This window comes from Suricata suricatta, chromosome 9 (assembly GCF_006229205.1).
Source record: "Suricata suricatta isolate VVHF042 chromosome 9, meerkat_22Aug2017_6uvM2_HiC, whole genome shotgun sequence".
Lineage (NCBI taxonomy): Eukaryota > Metazoa > Chordata > Mammalia > Carnivora > Herpestidae > Suricata > Suricata suricatta.
The window spans coordinates 7,930,621-7,949,030 of record NC_043708.1 but is presented as its reverse complement, the minus strand read 5'-3'; the positions used below and the strand labels follow the sequence as shown (position 1 = coordinate 7,949,030).

The 18,410-nt window shown below is 50.6% G+C and overlaps 1 long non-coding RNA gene across 1 annotated transcript in view; it reads left to right on the top strand.

Moving 5' to 3' along the window:
* LOC115301497 overlaps positions 1 to 17,100 on the top strand; it is a 49,298-nt gene extending 32,198 nt beyond the window's left edge. Inside the window, exon 2 of the long non-coding RNA XR_003913138.1 lies at positions 14,604 to 17,100. This is a non-coding gene — a long non-coding RNA (uncharacterized LOC115301497). The remainder of the gene's footprint in view (positions 1 to 14,603) is intronic.
* The last annotated feature ends 1,310 nt before the right edge of the window (positions 17,101 to 18,410 follow it).

Sequence of the window (18,410 nt, the reverse complement as noted above, 5' to 3'; positions counted from 1 at the left end):
AGCCCTGCAATCAGCCGCTTCTCCAAGGAACCCTGGCGCAGTGGAGCATGGTGCATAGAAACCAATGTCAGGGAGCCGAGTGTGCTCATGGCTCCTGGGTCATCCCTTGTTTCAGGCCCCTTCAGGGGACAGAGCTGGATGACATGGATGTGCACAAACATGCCATGTGTGTTTCTGGGTCTGCCGACCCGTATGTACATTGAGAACCACGAGTCTGCTCTGAGCTCTTAGATTCTAGTCCCAGCAGCGGGAGCTCCACGTTACCCTTCTCTGCTTGCCTTATCTGTAACTCCTTTCTCCAATCAGGAGACACTATTCTCAGTAGCTAAAATGTATTTTCTAAGTTCAAGTATGCAAGAGTTCTGACTTGCCCACAGCTCTGAGAAACACTTGCCCAGTCGGTGACACGGTGACAGTCTCTGTGTTTGGTGTTTTGTCTTTGGCTCTCCACTGTTTGGTCAGGATACTGTTTTCCAAAGTCTCTTAAGTGACTGCTTTTTGTCCCCAACCCCTTCTGTGTGGGTAAGCTACCTATTTGTACTGGTTTGGTCCATTGGTTGGTATGTGTACTTCACTTTGGGTTTCCCTCACGTCTTGGTTGATTATAATCATGTTTGTGTTGGGTGTTTGAGGGTCGCACTTCGAAGTCAGATCTGTACTGAAGGATCGACTCCGAGAAGGGTCACTCTTTCTGGCCTCTGCCATCCCAATCCCATCCCCATCCCGCTACCGCTTTATCACCCACCACCTCTGGATCTTCCATATCTAGCTGACTCCTACTCTCCAAAGAGCTGGTTATGTATTTTGTAACCCTTTCTTACATGAGTGGTAGCTGTGAGTATTCTTCCACTCTGCGCTTTTCTAACTGGATGGTATGTTGTGGAGTTCTCTCCCCATCTGTTCCCATCACTCCCCCCTTCTTTACAGCTGCACGGTGCTCCAGTGCGTGCAGGTACGAGAGTTTATTCAGCGTCTGGGCACTTGGGTTGCTTCTCCTATTTTTGCATTTACAAATGATGCTTCAGCGAATAAATGTGCAGGTGTGTTTTTGTCGAGCTGGGGGTTCCCTCCATGGTAGAATCCGAGGAGTGGAGTTGCAATATTGGCCAGCCAGGGTGCATATACTTGTGTCAGATGTTGCCCAGTTGCCTTTCCAGTAAATTTTTTGCTCAACTGTCGGAAAGCATGTGTTTCTTGTTAAAAGTCAATAGTGGGTGGCCATCCTGAGTCCATTACAGATGCAGACTGAAGGGGGCGGGCCATGTGCTTCAGTGACATGGCTCATTGGAGGCCAGTCAGGAACCCAAAGCTAGATCTCTAGAGTCCCAGGCTCCTTCCCTGTTTCCTGCTGGTCCTGGATGAGGGGGGTGGAGTCTACAGGCAGGTGGGATCCATGGCCAAGTGGGTGCTTGGGAGGTAGGTGTGAAGTTACTCGTGGGGCTAGTGGGCCATACCGCAGGCCCGAGTTCTCGTTTTCACCGCTTGGTCTAGCTGCCTCGTCACGGAGCTTCCTCATGACTTGGGCTCCTTGGGGAAGTCTAGGCTCTTATAATTAATTTTCCCTAAAACTAAAAAATGTGCTCTTGTCTGAGCAAGGGAAATACTGATTAATTTACTCTTAAGTGTTAGCACAGGGAGCTGTTTTTTCTTTTTGTAATCAGTGTTTAAACTTTCTGTACTCCACACACAGTAAACCCCGCCTGTTTAGTTAGGGAAGAAAGAGGTCCACCGAGGGCCCTCGTACCTTCTGATCTGCTCTCCTTGATCACATGACCAAAGTGAGCCCAGGGAGATGTACCCAGGCTCTTTCCCACATAGGAGCAGAGCTGGAAGGCAGGTTCCACTCTGTCCGGGGCTCTGAGTGTGACGCCAGGACCTGCTGGGACAGGAGTGGCCTCTCTGACCTGGCCTCCGAGCAGAGGGCCCTTTCCTTGGTCTCCCCACCAGGTGTCCCCAACCACCCCACCCAACACACACACACACACACACACACACACACACACACACACACACACACTAGCCCAGCCTGCCTACCCTGGCAGACCCCTGCTTGGAGAGTCAGGTAGGAGGACAGGCCCATTTGCCCACAGGTTCTTCTCACTGCCTGTCCCTTTCAAGCAAGGGCCAGCTGGCTGGGCTGGACCATCCCTATCATCCATTCAGCCGCCTCCAATGACTGGGCCTCCCCAGGGTCACTTGAAGTCCATCGTTTCATTCCTCCAGTACACTGAGCACCACTGCTGCTCCAGGCACAGGGGCAGAGGGACACGGAGATGAATCGGACCCGGGCCTGTCCCTCCTGAGGAACTCACAGTTCAATGGGGAAGACTCCAGATAAAGGGATAGTTACAGACTCGGGCATGAGATGCTCAGATGGAGTTCGCAGCAGGCCTCCCGACCTCAAGAGGGATTCCCTGGAGGTGCTGCCGAAAGAGCTGAGCCTGGAAGGATGAGCACAGTAGTCCAAGCCAAGAAGGGAGCATGAGCAAAGGCACTGTGGCAGGAGCTCAGCATGGGGGGGCACAGTAAGATGGGGTGTGGTCTGCGGTGTGCACCCGAGGGCATGCAGGAGATGGGCAGCTCTGGGCAGCAGAATCGGCTGCTGGGTCCAATCCCAACTCTGTAGTTTGAGTTCTTTGTTTTATTCACTGCCATATCCCTGCTGCCTACCACAGGGCCTGGCGTCTTATAGGTTAGCTTTTGAGTAATTATTTTGAGTCTCAATTCCTTATCTCTGAAATAGGAATAACACTTATTTTTGTCTATATCCCAATATTCTAGAAAAGGACCCAGAGTAGAGCAGGTGCTGGATAAAGCTCTGTTTTGTGGCTGGCTGGCTGAGCAGTCAGGGTTTGGCCCATTCAGTGTGCTTGCTAATTAGCAGCTATGATTGTCACGGCCATGTGTGGCCAGAGGAGCAGCTACCGGCCACAGCATGGCAGAGGTGGGCCTCGTGTGCAAAGGCAGATCTGGCAACATCTTGGCAGTTAATGAGGGACAGTGCTCTACTTGTTCAGAAAAAGAGTCGTGAACTTTTGTTGAGCAGATTAATTGCTTTAGAGATATTCTTTCTCTTTAGTGACTCTTGGGGACTCGGAGTAAATTCCGGTCCCTGGGGCTGTCCTGTCTGCCACTCCATTGAGTGCCCCTCCGTGGCCCCCAGGCCATTCTGTGGCCGCCCGGGCTGGGCATGCATGGGCATATGTGGAGGGCTTCATCCTCCAGAGACACAACCAGCCCTTGCCCAGAACCTCACTTGAGGGTGGGGTTCCTCTCTTGGAGAGAGGCTCCCAGTGAGTTTCCTGAGGCCCAGGAAGGCCAAGAGCAAGGCCTCAAATGGTGGCAGAGCTAGGAGCCGCCCGATGGAAACATTCCATCTAGAACATTCCATCTGACCTGGAGAGCAGGTCACCAGCTTCCACTTAATGCAGCCTGATTTTAGAAGCCAAATGGATTTTTTTTTAATTTATGATGAGGTATCTCAGGCATTCAAAAGAGTACAGGCATATCCGTACTGTTGAGAAAATAAATACGGATTAAACATCAGGGACGCATTGCACCTGTTGAATCCCAAAATTCCTTTGCGTGGTTTGCAAGAGCTCCCATTCTGGCCTCTTCTCCACCCGCAGCCTCAGCTCTTCCCACACTCACCAGGAAGCCCAGACACGCTGCAGCCTTCCACACTTCTGCTTTCCCTTTGCACATGCTCGTCTCCTGACCGCACGCCCCTCCTCTGTCCCCATCGCCAAGCTGGTACCACTGGACTTGCACATGTCAGCTTCAACGCTACCCATCTTTCATGGACAGTTCCCAATGTGCTCTTCCAAGCAGGTTGGGACCCCTGCATCCTTCGTGCCCCCCAGTGCCCTGCGCTTGCATTGCCACAGTGATCTGCTTGTCTTGTCCCCTCCCTGGGCCATAAGGTTCTTGAGAGCAAAAGGCCTTGTCTATTGGCATTTGCCTGTGGCTTAGTCCAGAGCTTGGCTCAGCACAGGTGCTCCGGGCATATTTGTTGGAAGCATGGCCCCAGGTTCCCGAGGGGTGCTGTGTTTTAGGTGACCACGGAGGTGTCTCTCTGGGGAGAGGCTCCTGCCACATCCCCTCAATGGGCCACACCAGCGATTTTGAATTTCCAGGTAAGAGCGGATCAGAGTGAATCTTCCTCATCCCAAAGTCCAGAAGTCTTCTTGAGACCGAGAAGCACTGGAACAGTGGCTGAGCCTGTGTCACTCCAGAGAACTCGGTCAGCGAGCTGTGGCAGGAATTTGGATGACACGGTGCCTCCCCTTGTCTTGTCTGTGGGGTCCCTTTCAGTACAGATGTAGCTCCCAGACTGGCATCGCTTTGGAGAACAAGTTCCTCCTAGAATTCGATGAAACCGAAGCCGACTCCTTTCTTCCTGCTGGTCTTTGCTCAGTTCTGGAAAGGCTGTTGGAAGCTTGATCAGTTTGCCTTCTCGTACGCAGCAACCCCCACCCCCTTTCTGGCTCAGATTCCCATGTCTCGAGCAGAGATGTCCCCTAGCATGCTGGTATTGGATGGTTCGTTCTTTTTTGGGCGTGTATTTATTTTGAGAGGGAGAGAGAATCCCACGCTGGCTCCATGTTCTGCTTAGAGCCCGATGTGGGGCTTGATCTCCTACAAACCTGAGCCAAAACCAAGAGTCAGAAGCTTAACCAACTGAATCACCCAGGCCCCCGCTGATGCTCTGTTCTTGTCCCTGGGGTGGTGAGGCTTTCCAAAAATTGTAGGAGAGAAGGAGCATTTGGAATCTTCCTGTTTTTGTGTATGTATTTGTGTACTTTGAATGTGAAAAATAAAATGATACCCGTGGCTGTGTTCCAGAAAATTTCTGGATTTTCTCCCCCAGCATTTTCTCCTGCACAAGTGAGGTTTGGGCAGTAGTATTTGCAACCTTAAGTGGCCCTGGATCTTAACCTGGGGGGTTTCCCCTTCTCAGAGGGTGGGTATCTTCCTCCATGCTGCATGGTCTCTGCTACCATCCTTTTTAACTGCTGTGCAATGTTCCGTAGGTCATAATTCCATGATTTTTTTTTCCATCTGTTTCTTTCTTTTAACTTTTTTTAATGTTTATTTTTGAAAGAGAGAGAGAGAGAGAGAGAGAACATGCAATGGGTGGAGGGGCAGAGACAGAAGGAGACACAGAATCCAAAGCAGGCTCCAGGCTCTGAGCTGTCAGCACAGAGCCGGATGTGGGGCCCGAACTCATGAACCACGAGATCATGACTTGAGCCAAAGTCAGATGCTCAACCGACTGAGCCGCCCAGGTGCCCCTCATCTGTTTCTTACTGATCAAGAGGCAGCTTGTTGGAGGAAGCTCTGTGACTCCTAGTAAGTGTGGCTCTGGGAAGTCGGTGTAGAGGTAGCAAACAGACCCCATGAGCCCGTAGAAGGTGCCGAGCATGCCAGGACCGTGCGTGGATTCCTGAGCTGGAACACCCCTCAGACATGTCTCTTTTTGGCAAAGTCAACCACCCAGTGAACCTGAAGGCCTAGCCGAACTTCACGGCACCTTGTAGAAAAGATGGCGGAATGTGGTCAGGAGGAGAAAGCAGACAACAGGGTGATGACATTAGGAGCCTGCTAAGTAACAAGTTAGAGTTAACTGGATGCTGGGTCCCAAGTCGGGAGGGAGTCAGCCAGACAGAACTATGGCTGGCGTGCGCACCCAGCTGGCGGAGTCTCCGGGAGGAGAGGACTTCTGGAAGACAGGTTCCGAGATGATCTCATAGGCTGACAGGGAGCCGAAGTCAGCCGGCCCAGGGGCGCCTGGGGGGTCCAGTCGGTTAAGCATCCGACTTCAGCTCAGGTCATGATCTCGTGGTTCACGGGTTCGAGCCTTAGGTCAGACTTGGTGTTGACAGCTCCGAGTCTGAGACCTGCTTTGGATTCTGTGTCTCTCTCCCTCTGCCTCTCCCCTGCTCACGCCCATGTTCGTTCTCTCTCTCTCTCTCTCTCTCTCTCTCTCTCTCTCTCGCTGTCTCTCTCTCTCTCAAAAATGAATAAATCAAACCGTAAAAAGAAAAAGTCAGCCCACTGAAATATAACATGATCCAAAGACACACCCTTGTTTTGGGGTTCAGAACACACTCCCTTTCATCACCAGGAAGGGAGCAAGGTGGCTTGGTAGCATCGTGAATCCACAGAGTGGCATGGCGGCCCCGAGGCCCATGTGCTTCCTGGCAGCCTCAGTGGGGGGGGCTGCGGCCAATTGAGGGAGGGGATGGCTTGTCCCCTTCAGGGTGGGGACCCGTTCCCTGCAGTAAGGTTTTCCTGATGTATGCTGGGGTTTTAGAAGGGGCCTCTCCAGGACAGGGATTGCAATTGGGAATGGGGGGTGCTTGGCCGGTGGGAAGGAGGCTCATGGGACCGTGAGCGGACATTCTGTCATTGAACTGGGCCGCTTACCACCATCATCTCTAATCCTACAAGCTAATTATTACTCCCACTTTACAGATGAAGAAACTGAGTCTCAGAGAGCTGTAGCAGCTCGCCCAAGTCACACAGCTAGCGAACCAGAGTCAGGGCTGATGTATTTGAAGCCAGAATCGCCATTTCTTCTCACTGCCTCTCAGTTTTTCAAAACCTAAGTGTTGCCTTTCAGAAGACGAGGGCTTCTTTTTGCTTAGTTCCAAATTACACACGTGGTTCCAGTGCTTTACAGCGAGGATGTGCCGGGTAAAATGTATTTAATATTTATCTGAGAGAGAGAGAGAGAGAGAGAGAGAGAGAGAGAGAGAAAGAGAATAAGTGGAGGAGGGGCAGAGAGAGTGGAAGACACAGAATCCAAAGACAGGCTCCAATCTCTGAGCTGTCAGCACAGAGCCCGATGCAGGGCTCGAATCCATGAACCATGAGATCGTCACCTGAACCAAAGTCAGATGTTTCAGTGACTGAGCCCCCAGGATGTGCCATTTTACAGAAAGGGAAAACATTCCGGACAGCAGTGGGCAGGTGGAATCAGCTGGCTGACAGCAGTAAGGTCCAGAGTGTAGGAGGTACTCAGCATGTGGAGCTCCTGTAGGGGGGATCCCAAGGTCAGATGACGAAGCAAACAAAATACACTCGATGTCTGTTCTGGGTGAGTAAAAAAGTTCTTTGGTCGTAAGCGATGGATATAGGTAAGAAACGGGATCTGACTGCCTTCAGCAAAAACATAGTATTTCTCAGGGTCATTAGAGAAGGTCATGCATGGGACAGAAGGAGACAGGCCACAGAATCTGAAAAAGGGTAGAAGTCAGTTTGGCTCTGGGCCCCCGGGCAGAGCGGCAGCCAAAGGAGACTCCTTCCCGATCCGTAGCCATGATGACCCTGCATTTACAGCCCACCCGCCCTCAGCGCCCTGCCCCGAGCTGGGCTCCAGGAGCTTCTGATGGGATCAGCCTGGGTGGAGACCTGACAAAGGAAGGGAATGGACACCGGACAGGCCGGGTGGCCAGTGACCACAGTGCCTGCTGGCCCCGATGGGCTGCGACTCCAAGGGCCAAACGGAGCCCTTGATTTCTGTCCAGCGCCCCCCGCCCCACGAGGCCCTGCAGCCCCCACACCTGGACCACATCCAGCACCCTGTACTCCTGTGGCCTCTCTTCCAAGGCCCTGTGTGTCACCACTGTGTGGTTTTCAGAACCAGCCAGCAGAGGACCCATTTGCTGGAAACCGTGCTCCAAAAGGAGCTGTCGTCCCTTCTTGGTTACAGAGCACGGCGGTGTTTCTGACATTTAGCGGAGCACCCGATACCCCCAGTCTTTAGACTCCTGTTGTTATTACTGATGCTATTATTACTTTGTTATCAGTGTTGTTTTACGGTGAATCGGTTAGTCCGCTGTCGTAATTATTAATTGATGGATTGGTTATCAGATAACAGAAACATTCGTATAAAATGTAAAGCATAAAGAACAAACACCAGGTACCCATTCTCCAGCTTAAGAAGTACTACCAGTACTTCAAGGGGTCCCTGAGCACCCTTCCCTGCCCCCATCCGCTGCCCCCCTCCGCTCACTAGTACTGGCTGCCTTGCCTTTGTGTTTGTGATTCTCTCGCGTCTCCTTGTAATTTTATCGCATTTCTGTCTCTGGATCACTTACGGTGGTTTCCAAACTTTCTATAAAGGGAAACACCCTTCGTGCGGTCTTTGGCCACAAGCCTTTTCATGCGTCGTTGCGTTAGCGATCCACGCATGGCTGTGATGGCGTTTTCACTGCGGTGCGCGATTTCCATGTCTGAGATGGGACAGTTGGTCCAGGCCAACGCGGATGGACGTTTGCGTTGCCTCCAGCATGTCGCTCGGGCTGTCCGTGAACGTTCGTGGCTGGACCACCGGGTACGTGGCTGCGGGTGTATTCAGGGTGGGCCCCCCAGGGGGGATGGCCGGTCACCGGGGTCAGAGCCCATTCAGCTTTATGAGACGCTGCCATCCTGCTTTCCAGAGTGACCGCATCCAGCCTGTACCCTGTGACTGGAGCCCCAGAACCTGTGTTCTCAGTGTTGGGTACTGGCTGGATCTTAAGCTCTTGGGAAGCTGATGACAGTTGGGTGGTAGGTGGTGTATTTTAATTTACGTTTCTCTGACTACTGAGTTTAGCGTCTTTGTTATTCACTCTTTGGGGAAGTTTCTGAACATGGTTTTTGCCCAGTTTTCACTGGAAGCTTATCATTTTCTCACTGACTTGACTCTAACATGATGTGTGTGATAGCCAGGGTACATAGACTGTATGTAGGATACATGTAAATCCCGGTGTGTGATTTAATAACTACACTATTTTATGGTGCTTTCTGATAAACATTAACTTTAATGTGATTGCCATTATTAGTATTCTCTCTTATAGCTTGAGCCTTTATGTCTTATTAAGGTATCCTCTACAAAAAGGTCATAAAGATAGTCACATTGTCTTTTTAAATTTTTATTTAAAAATTTTTTTAAACATTTATTTATTATTGAGAAGCAGAGACAGAGTAAGAGCAGAAGAGGGGGAGACACAGAACCGGAAGCAGGCTCAAGGCTCTGAGCCGTCAGCACAGAGCCCGATGCGGGGCTCGAACCCACGGACTGTGAGCTCGTGACCTGAGCCGAGGTCGGACGCTCAACCGATGGAGCCACTCAGGCTCCCCTATATTGTCTTTATAGGTTCGTACGTTTTCCCTTTCATGGCTGTCTCTAACCCATCAGGAATCACTGAAATACTAGTTTGATTCCATTCCTCCCCCCAACCCTAGATGCTTAGTTATTCTAGTCCTGTTTCTCCAAAGGCCCATTTCCTCCCATGGACGATCAGCATTGTCCATGCATGTGCAGCTCTGTTTCTGTTCCCCTGACCTATTTGTCTAAGACTCCGTAACTAAAGCAGCATAGTACTGCTTGAGGTCTTTTGAAGCAAATCCCCCTCCCTATTCTTTAGAGAAGATCTTAGCTATTGTTATCCTTTGACATTTTGATACATTTTGGAATCAACCTATCAACTAGCACCAAAAACCCGGAGGAAATTTTGCCTGGTAGTGAAGCAGATTCGTAGATCACATTGGGAAGAACTGATGCTTTGCAGATGTGGAATCTTGCACTCCATGAAGATGGTATATCTCCCTTTTTATGTTGGTCCAATGTTAAGTCTCTTAATAAAGCTGTCTGATATTCTTTATAAAGATTTTATACATGTTTGTTAGATTTACTTCTAGGTGCTTTGTCTTTCAGATACAACTGCTAATGCTATCCTTTTGAAATAGACTTATAAGACATCTTTACATTTTAAATACATTATTTGAAGTAAATTTCATTAAGATACAGAAGGGATATCTGAGTGGCTCAGTTGGTTAAGCATCTGACTCTTGATTTTCACCCAGGTCATGATACCACACTTCATGGGATCGAGCCCTGCATTGGGCTCTGTGCTCTCAATTCAGAGCCTGCTTGGGATTCTCCCTCTTCCCCCACTCTGCCCCTTCCCCCTGCTCACACTCTCTCTCTCTGCCTCTCACACAATAAATAAATAAACTTAAAAAAAAGATAACACTCTACAAACCACAAAATTTACCTATTTAAAGTGTATAATTCAGTGGTTTAAGTATATACACAGAATTGTCAACCATCCCCAAAACCTGTTTTAGAACGTTTTTCTCATCCCCAAAAGAAGTGCCTTTCTCATCCATCAGGCAGTCACTCCCCGATTCCCCTCCCTCCCAGTCCCTGGCAGGGAGGGATTCTTTTGTATTTATATCTGTCAGGTCCATTTGGTCCAATGTGTCATTCAGGTTCATTGTCCTTGTGAATGAGGAAGTGAATGAATGAATGTATGCATTACAGCAAGCTTTATGTTTTGCGTTGCTCAGCCCCAGACTTTGCTTTCTCTGTTATTTTGGTTTTGTTTCCCCTCCCATGTCTATTATTGCTGTAGCTTCCAATCGAATCTTCCACTCTTCAGCTTGCACACTCTGGCCAGGCAACTTTTTCCAAGGAAAAGAATGTTCCAACCTCTTCTCTCCTAGGAAGCCCTCGGTAGCTCCCCTGGGAATCCATCTACGCTCTCAACCTGGTTTCTGCAGAGAAATTCAGGCTGATGAGTCAAGCCCTGTAAAAACAGACTATGGGGCGTAATTTCTGGGAGGCGGAGAAGGCTTTGGGGCTCTGGGTTTGCTGCAGAGCCCTCAGAAAGCAAACACGCTCGACCTGATTCTCCCCCACCACATCCTCCTGAGTCAGAGTTCTCTCTGGTTAACTCAGGGAAGAGGCTAAATTAAGCCTTGAAACCAAGCTACCTCCGTGACAGGCGCTTTGTTTTGCTTGAGTGACTCTGATGATCAGTCTCTGGTTTTAAGGGCAGCACTAATTGCGTCTCTTTAGACCAACCGTGGCGATCCATTCCCTGCCCTGCAGAGACGGGAGATGCCCGTCCGTCTGCAGCACACACTCATTCATCCCACACACGGTGCCCAGCGCCCGGCCCATGCCAGCAGCTTGCCCTCTTGGGGCTCGGAGTCCAGCTAGAGAGACTACAAGAAACAAGAGACCCCCTAAGGAGATAACGGCTACTTATTGGCGAGATGTCTGTCCAGAGCAGAGAAAGGAGTGGATTTCTGAGGTTCTTGCACCTTCTCCTGACTTGGTGCAGAGGCTGGCCAGTGGAGTCACCAGGAGAAAAGAGACGAACACTGGCATCCACAGATACGCAGGCAGACACAACCCTTTTGAGAAACTACGGAGCCCTACCTAGTAAACTAGAACACATGCACCCCCTACACCTCAACAGTTCCTCTCCTGGGTGTGGGTAGCCAGTAGGAAATGGCACACCGACAAGTTTTAGGTCAAAAGAAGAATTGCAAGCAAATGTTGAACGCCAGTTAATGCATGCGTGCCACGGTACTTAAGGGGAAGCATGATATTTGCAGTTTATCTTGAAATACATCCTAAAAGGAAGAGGGACAGGTAGATTCACAGAAATTTGATAAAGCAGGTATAGTAACCTGTCAAAGGTGGCATTTAGATGGTGTGTATATGGGTGCTCACTGGAACTTTTTTTTTGCTGTATGTTGAAAAATTGTATATAAAACGTTGGGGGAAATGCATGCTTACCGTTTGCCAGCAGAGACGTATGAGAATATTCCGAGCAGCATTATGACTTTAAACTGGAAGAAATTCACATGTCCATCAGCATTAAATAGAAACACAAATCGTGGGTCTGTTTATATAATGGGATACTGTTCTCAGTAAGAACGAATGTGTTCCAGCTATACGCATCACAGGTGAATTTTACCAGCATAGGACTGAGGGGAAGAAAAAACAGACTCAAAGGAGGACATGTTGTATGATTCTACTTGTATAAAATTTACAAACACACAAAACTAACCTAGGGTGTAAAAACCAGGGTAATAGTTTTTGGAGAGGAGAAGGCAGAAAAGATAATAAATGGAATAGGGTCCCACGGGGCCCTCCTGGAGTTCTGGCAGGTTCTGTGTCTTGATCTCAATGCTAGCTAAACAGATGGGAACATTTATCAAGCTGTACATTTAAAGTCTGAGCACTTTCCTGGATGTGTATTATGCATCGTTAAGAACTGTACCAGGAAAAAGAAGAAAGGAAAGCAAATAAATCCAACCAGAAAGTTTGCCTCACTGAGCGGAGGTGCACGGGTGGGATCCCGCTCTGAGCCTGTCTGGTCCCAAACCTGTGAACGACATCGGACTTTGCTTTAGGACATTCGTTCATTCATGTGTGCCTGCATTCATGATGCATTAACTCCCCTGTCTTCACTCAGCGTCTGTCTGTCCTTTACACAGACGTCTGCTTGCATGGACTATGCTCCAAATCTAGACTTGACCTTCATGGCCTTACCCAGCCCTCTCGGGGGTTCATGTGCCCAGAGGAAGAGATGCACAGATAATTCACTTTGCAGCCACACACCCCCACCTTCCTGGATTCCTGTTCATGATCCTTCCTGGAGACTTGCCCTGAGATGTCTTTTGACCCCCGTATTAGTTCTCTGGAAAAACAAAAACAGTAAGATGGGTGATAGATTGATGATAGACAGATAGATACAGATAAAAAGAGATTTGTTGTAAGGAATTGGCCCATGTCATTATGGAGGCTGGTGAGTTTCAAGATCTGCAGGGTGAGTCAGCACCCCGGAGGCTCAGGAGAGCCGATGGGTTTAGTTTCAGTACGAAGGCAAGCAGGCTAAAGACCCAGGAAGAACCAGTGTTTCCGTCTGAATTCAAAGGCAGGGAACATGGTGTCCCAGCTCAAAGGCAGACAAGAGAAATTTCTCCTACTCTGCCCTTTTATTCTTTTTAGGTCTTCAACTGATTAGATGAGGCCCACCCACTTTAGGAAGAGCCATCTGTGTTAGTCAGCCTATCAATTCACATGTTCATCTCATCCAGAAACACCTCCATGGAGTCGCCTCAAATAATGTTTGGCAGATGTCAAGGCACCCCGTGACCCAGGCAGATGGACACAAAAAATCAACCATCACAATGCGGGAGTGTGAAACACTTGCCGGCTCTACGGGAGGAAGTGCTCCTGGGGTGGGGGTGGGTGCTGGCCTGTCTGAGTCCCAGCCCGTCAGGTAGATGGGCTGCTACCACCACACACACATGGACCGTTTTAGATGAGTGACTGACAGAAGACAAGGCCCCAGCTGCCCACGGGCCCCCCAGTCACCACATGCAGCCTCTGAAAGAAAAGAAAGAAACGATTTGTTACTACAAAATGCATCATACAAAAAAAGAAAATCTGAAACATATGAATCCACTTCAGAGGATAATGAGAAAAATGCACACCCGGGCGTCCCCCCACCCAGCCTAACAAATGGAAAGTGACCGGTGTATTGGACGCTCTTGGGGCGCTTTCCAAGTGGCCTCCCTCTGTGTCCTTACCTGTGAGACGCCTGTCTCCTGAATTCTGTGTTAATCACCCCCTTCGTTTTCTAAAGACCAACCTTGGTAAACCTTGGATCATGCATAACGTGTTCTGTGAGTGTTCCGCAACACGAGCATATGTTGCTAGCAAATTTTAACCTGATAAACGAGTGCTCTCACAATACGAGTCGTCTATGACGCCGAATGTCACAGGATCGCGACGTGAACGTCGCTTTGATATACAAGCGCTTTGGGTTACAAGCATGTTTCTGGGGCGAATTATGCCCGAAAACAAGGCTTTGTACTATACACGTCTCTAAACTGTATCTTGTTTGCTTTCGCCTGTTCTCAGCCTTTGTGAGTGGACTCCTGCTGTACAGTCTTCTGCATTATGCTCTGTCACTGTGCATTCCACGCGGGGACCCCCTCCACGCTGTCACGTGTACCCTCAGCTCGTTCACTGCTGTATAATATTCCAGTGCCCAGATGTGTCTGGTGGACGGCCCACCACGTGTCCATCTGTTCTACACTTGGTGCACATTTGGGTGGCTTCTGGTCCCCTGCTGTCACAAACGAAGCTTGTGGGGTGTCCCGCCCATGTCCCCAAGTGCACAGGAGCCCAGCCCGGTTGTAGGCATCCTTTCACTTTTCTGGGTAGTGCCAAGGAACTTTCCAGCTTATACTCTTGCTAGAGCTGCCTGTGGTAGTCTTCCCGTTGCCTTGCCATCCTCCTGGCCCCAGTGAACCACCTTCCCTGGGTCCCGACCGCCCCTGCCGCGTGGCAGCCAGCGCTCCTGTAGGGTGTAGGAATCCTCTGTACATAAGCAGGATGGGACATTTCCTGGGTGTGATCAAGTATGTGAACGCATGTAAAATTCCCGCTGCCGTGGAGAGTGCCTGCGTTTTAGTTCAACTGCTACGTGGTGGGTTCTGTTTTCTGCTTCAAGGAACTAGAAAGAGAACAAGGTCAGTAGAAGACCTGGAGCCCAGGCTGGACTCCTGGGCTGACGTGTTCATGCCAGCGTCAGGACAGCCATCCTTGAAATCGACAAGCCGCACTCTGCCGTTTCTCTGCGGCTCAGGGAGCCACATCCCAGGGTGGGGTCTGTGGGTGATTTTTCGCTCCCACGCACGGTCCAGGGCCCAGGCATGAAATCGCCTCCCCCACTGGGTCTGCCCTGCCACCGAGGGAGGATGCTTATAAACGATCATCTTTTGTGCTGCCTCTTACATTACAGGTTAGCCTGGGGCGGAAGATAAAGACATTTGCCACCAAGATGGTAATCACGAGCGGAAGTGATGAGGACAGAGGAGGCCAGGAGAGAGAGAGTAAGGAAGAGAGTGTCTTGGCGGTGCTGGGGATAATCGGGACCGTTCTGAACCTGATTGTCATCATATTTGTATACATTTACACCACTCTGTGAACCGCTCCGAGGGGGCTCGGCGACGGCTGGATGACGGCAGTCCTGTGTGTCGGCAGGTGAGTGACCGGACGCCGCTGCACAAGCAAGCGGGCTTGACCTACATGCACGGTGTAAGCAAAGCCACCTTCGAACTTTAGAAAGAGGTCACAAAAACAAGCCACTCCTGCTACAAACAGCAGACACTAAAGCACAATGAATCCAACAAAACTCATTCATACGACAAGGAACATAACGTCTTCGGCCCCAGGGCCCGACAGAACACTCCAAAGACCGGCCTTGGCCGCCTTCGCTGAGCGGATGGGTGCAGAAAGCCAGCGTCCCAGATCTCTGATGCATCCCATGCCTTGGAAAGGAGGAACGGGGTGGGCGAGGCCCGTCGGTGTGTCTCCGGGGACACGCGCTTCACCTTGACGCGACGCCGAGCTGCTGGGACGAGACCCCGCTGGGCAGCCCTTTGACAGGATTCCATCCGTCCAAAGTGTCTAACTCTTTGATACTGGGGAGATAACTTATTTTTCTTTTTTCATTGGCTTGACGTGTGTATCTGTTCATATCAAGGTTTATAAATGATATATTTTTAATAAATGTGCTCTATTTTTTAGCATGAACCAAATATCTGGAGAGGCGCTCCTCGAGGCCCCGAGCTTTTGTTGGTTTTGTCTGCTTCACCCCATAGACAGCAGGTGTTGCCATACCCATTCCCGTCCTGCTTCAACATCCTGAACCTTTTACCTTCCTTCTCTCTCTCTCTCTCTCTCTCTCTCTCTGTGTCTGTCTCTCTCTGTTGGGTCTGAAGGACATTTTTCCATAGTACCAGCCATGGTCCCAGTGGATGCATGTTTTAAGATTGTCCGTGAGGCGGCTTTTTGTCATTACAGGGGAGAGCTAAACCACTGGGCATGTGCACCTTAGTTGTCCCATAACCTTACCGAGAACTTTGCATGAACAAGGGCTGAGCGATAGGTCAGCTTCGACAAAATGTAAAAAGGACTGTCCCCGAAGATGAGAGGGCAGCTCTATTCACGGATCAACTCGAGGACGGAATATTCAGCTTCTTATTGGCAGCATTTTTATTTCATTCTGCTGACCATTGATCAGATTTTTATTTTAGTGGCCACATCCCGTGCGCGTGAGGGAGAGCGAGGGGGAAAGGCCAGCGCACGTGTGTAATTCCTTCCTTAGTCAGAGGGCCGCCTGGGACCTTTCTCAAAGCAGGTGGGGTGTAAATGGCATGCCGACTCCCCGGTGTGAGACACAGAGCTCAGCTGGCTCTTTCCGGCTGCAAGGGTGCCCCCATGACAGGTGACTTTTAAGGGCACTAGAAGGGGATGGAATGATCACCCTAAAAGATTGCTGTGCTTCTCAAAGCTCCTGGTTTACACCCCCGCAGAGCTACTTCCTCCCTCGTGGGGATGGGTGACTATATATGAATTCGCCCTGTTCTCTTGGCTCCCTGAGATGGGCTTTCACTGGGCTGTGGCGGTGGCATGCCCTGACAAAAAGGGTCACAGCTCCTTTTGCCGGTGCCAGTCTTGCCCGTGGACGAAAACTTGCCTAGTTGGGTTCAAATCATGCCCAGGAGGTCTTTACCGCCAGATCTCTCCCTCCCCTTGTCGTGGTGTCCGAAACTCTACTATTAGAGAGTCACTTCTTGGGCTCTGCTAAGGGACCAGGTTCTTTTATAAAGCAAATGCCCCCCGAGCACCTGACTCTGACATTATTCATCAGGTGTCTTCTCTTCCCTCCCAGAAGGAAGTAGACATGCATTTAGGGCACACTGTGTGCCAGACACTTTATATTCCTTAGGCCATTGAAACCCCCCAGTAACCCTGTAACCCCCCCCCCCGTGAGATATGGGGGGGCGGGCTCTTTTCCCACCATTTGTAGAAGAAAGGAGGGCTCAGAGAGATCAGGAAACTTCCCCGAGATCCTGTGGCTGAAACCGGATCTGCCCGGTTCCTTAGCCTAGGGAGGGCTGCAGAGAGGAGATCCACAGGAGGGGAAGGCTCAGGAAAGCAAGGGCCCTCGGGGTCAGTACCAGACCCGACAAACTGGATGGCTTTGCAGAAGGCCGGCTGTACACACCATAGCCCCCTCCCCCATAAAACCTAAGTAACCCTTGGGAACTCCTTGGACACTGGCAGAATATCATACAAATCAGGACGAGGGTCAAGAGGAGGTTGGTTAGGAATAAAATGAGCTGTCGGGGGAGGGAGCCATCTACCAGGTTCTGTGTGACTCTAGAAAGACTGTATGAAAATTCTGAACAGTGAACAGAGTAAACAATAAAGGTGCAATGGATTAAAAAAAACTATCGATGTCTTTTCTTTTAACCCTGTGGTATTTTAAAACTTCCCTGTCATTCCTTTGTCTATACTTATTTTTTATTTTATTTAAAAAAGTCTGAATGTGATTCTGTTAAACAGAACCTGTTTTGTTTGGGCCAGAGAAGCCCCGGTGATTTTTCAAGTGTACGGGTTTGAAATGCATGGAGGGGAAACCTGCCCTGGGAACAGCCTCCCGGTGGTTCTTCTAGATTGTCTTAATCCACAGCCTGGACAGAAAGCTGCCGTCGGGGGCCTGCCAGCCGAGGGCTGCACTCTCCCCCACATCGCTGGCCTGCATGGTCTTCCTTGCACTCTCAAGTTGTAGGATCCAAGAACACACACTGAGCAAACTCACAGCTTCCCGAGGGTCTCTGGGCATCTTCGGGGAACGGGGAAGGGAGAGGCTGCCCATGGCCCTGGTCTTCAGTCTCTGGAGCACCGAGCCCAGCCTGGGCAATAATGACAATAATCATAACCACACCCAGCACTTTGCGCCCATCGTACTGGGGGGGAGGGGCCCCCACAGCAACCCCACAAGTCCTGTGTGCTGCTCCCTGTTCTACAGGATGAAGGCGGAGGCTCTCGAAAAGGCGAGTTGGTTTTTCCAAGGTTGCGCCACGGTGAGGAAAAGCAGAATCAGACCTTCTGGCTCTGTAGCCGCGTGCTGTGAGCCCCTCACGTGGCCCAAGCCGTGGGGTGAGCTGGCTGGGATCTGGCCGGTTCGGGCTCCAAGCACACCGCTTCCCACCAGCCCTGCCTCTCTCTGACCTCCCTGCAGCTGGCCCAGGCAGCACAGCTGAATGGATGCCTTTCACTTTGACCTCTGGCAGGAAAAACTCTGAAAGCCCAAGCCCGATCCTGGAAGCAGAGGTGTGGAGCTGCGAGGTGCCTGCCTGCGGCCCGAGCCCCAAATCTGGCTCTCAGGGTCGGGTTACCGTGGGCAGTCCACACCAGCTCTGTGGCCCCTGGGTTTCCTCACCTGGAAACGGGGTGATGATGGCCCCCGAATCTCATCAGGAGGATACGTTTACTTCATTTAACTGACGCGGAAAGGGGGACCTGCAAGGTGAGCTGACAAAAGTGCAAGGACCGCGATCATGCAGCAAGGTGCCGAGCCCAAATTCTGGGGATTTCGGTCTTCCCCTCTGCAGCCCCAAAATGACCATGAGACCCCTTCCCAATAGAAAGAGCCCTCGGGGAGCCTGAGGCTCAGTGGAGGGCACGGGATGCCTCAAAGACCTTCCAAGTTCAGTGAGAAGGACCCGGACCCTGTGAAGGCAGATGAGGCACTTGG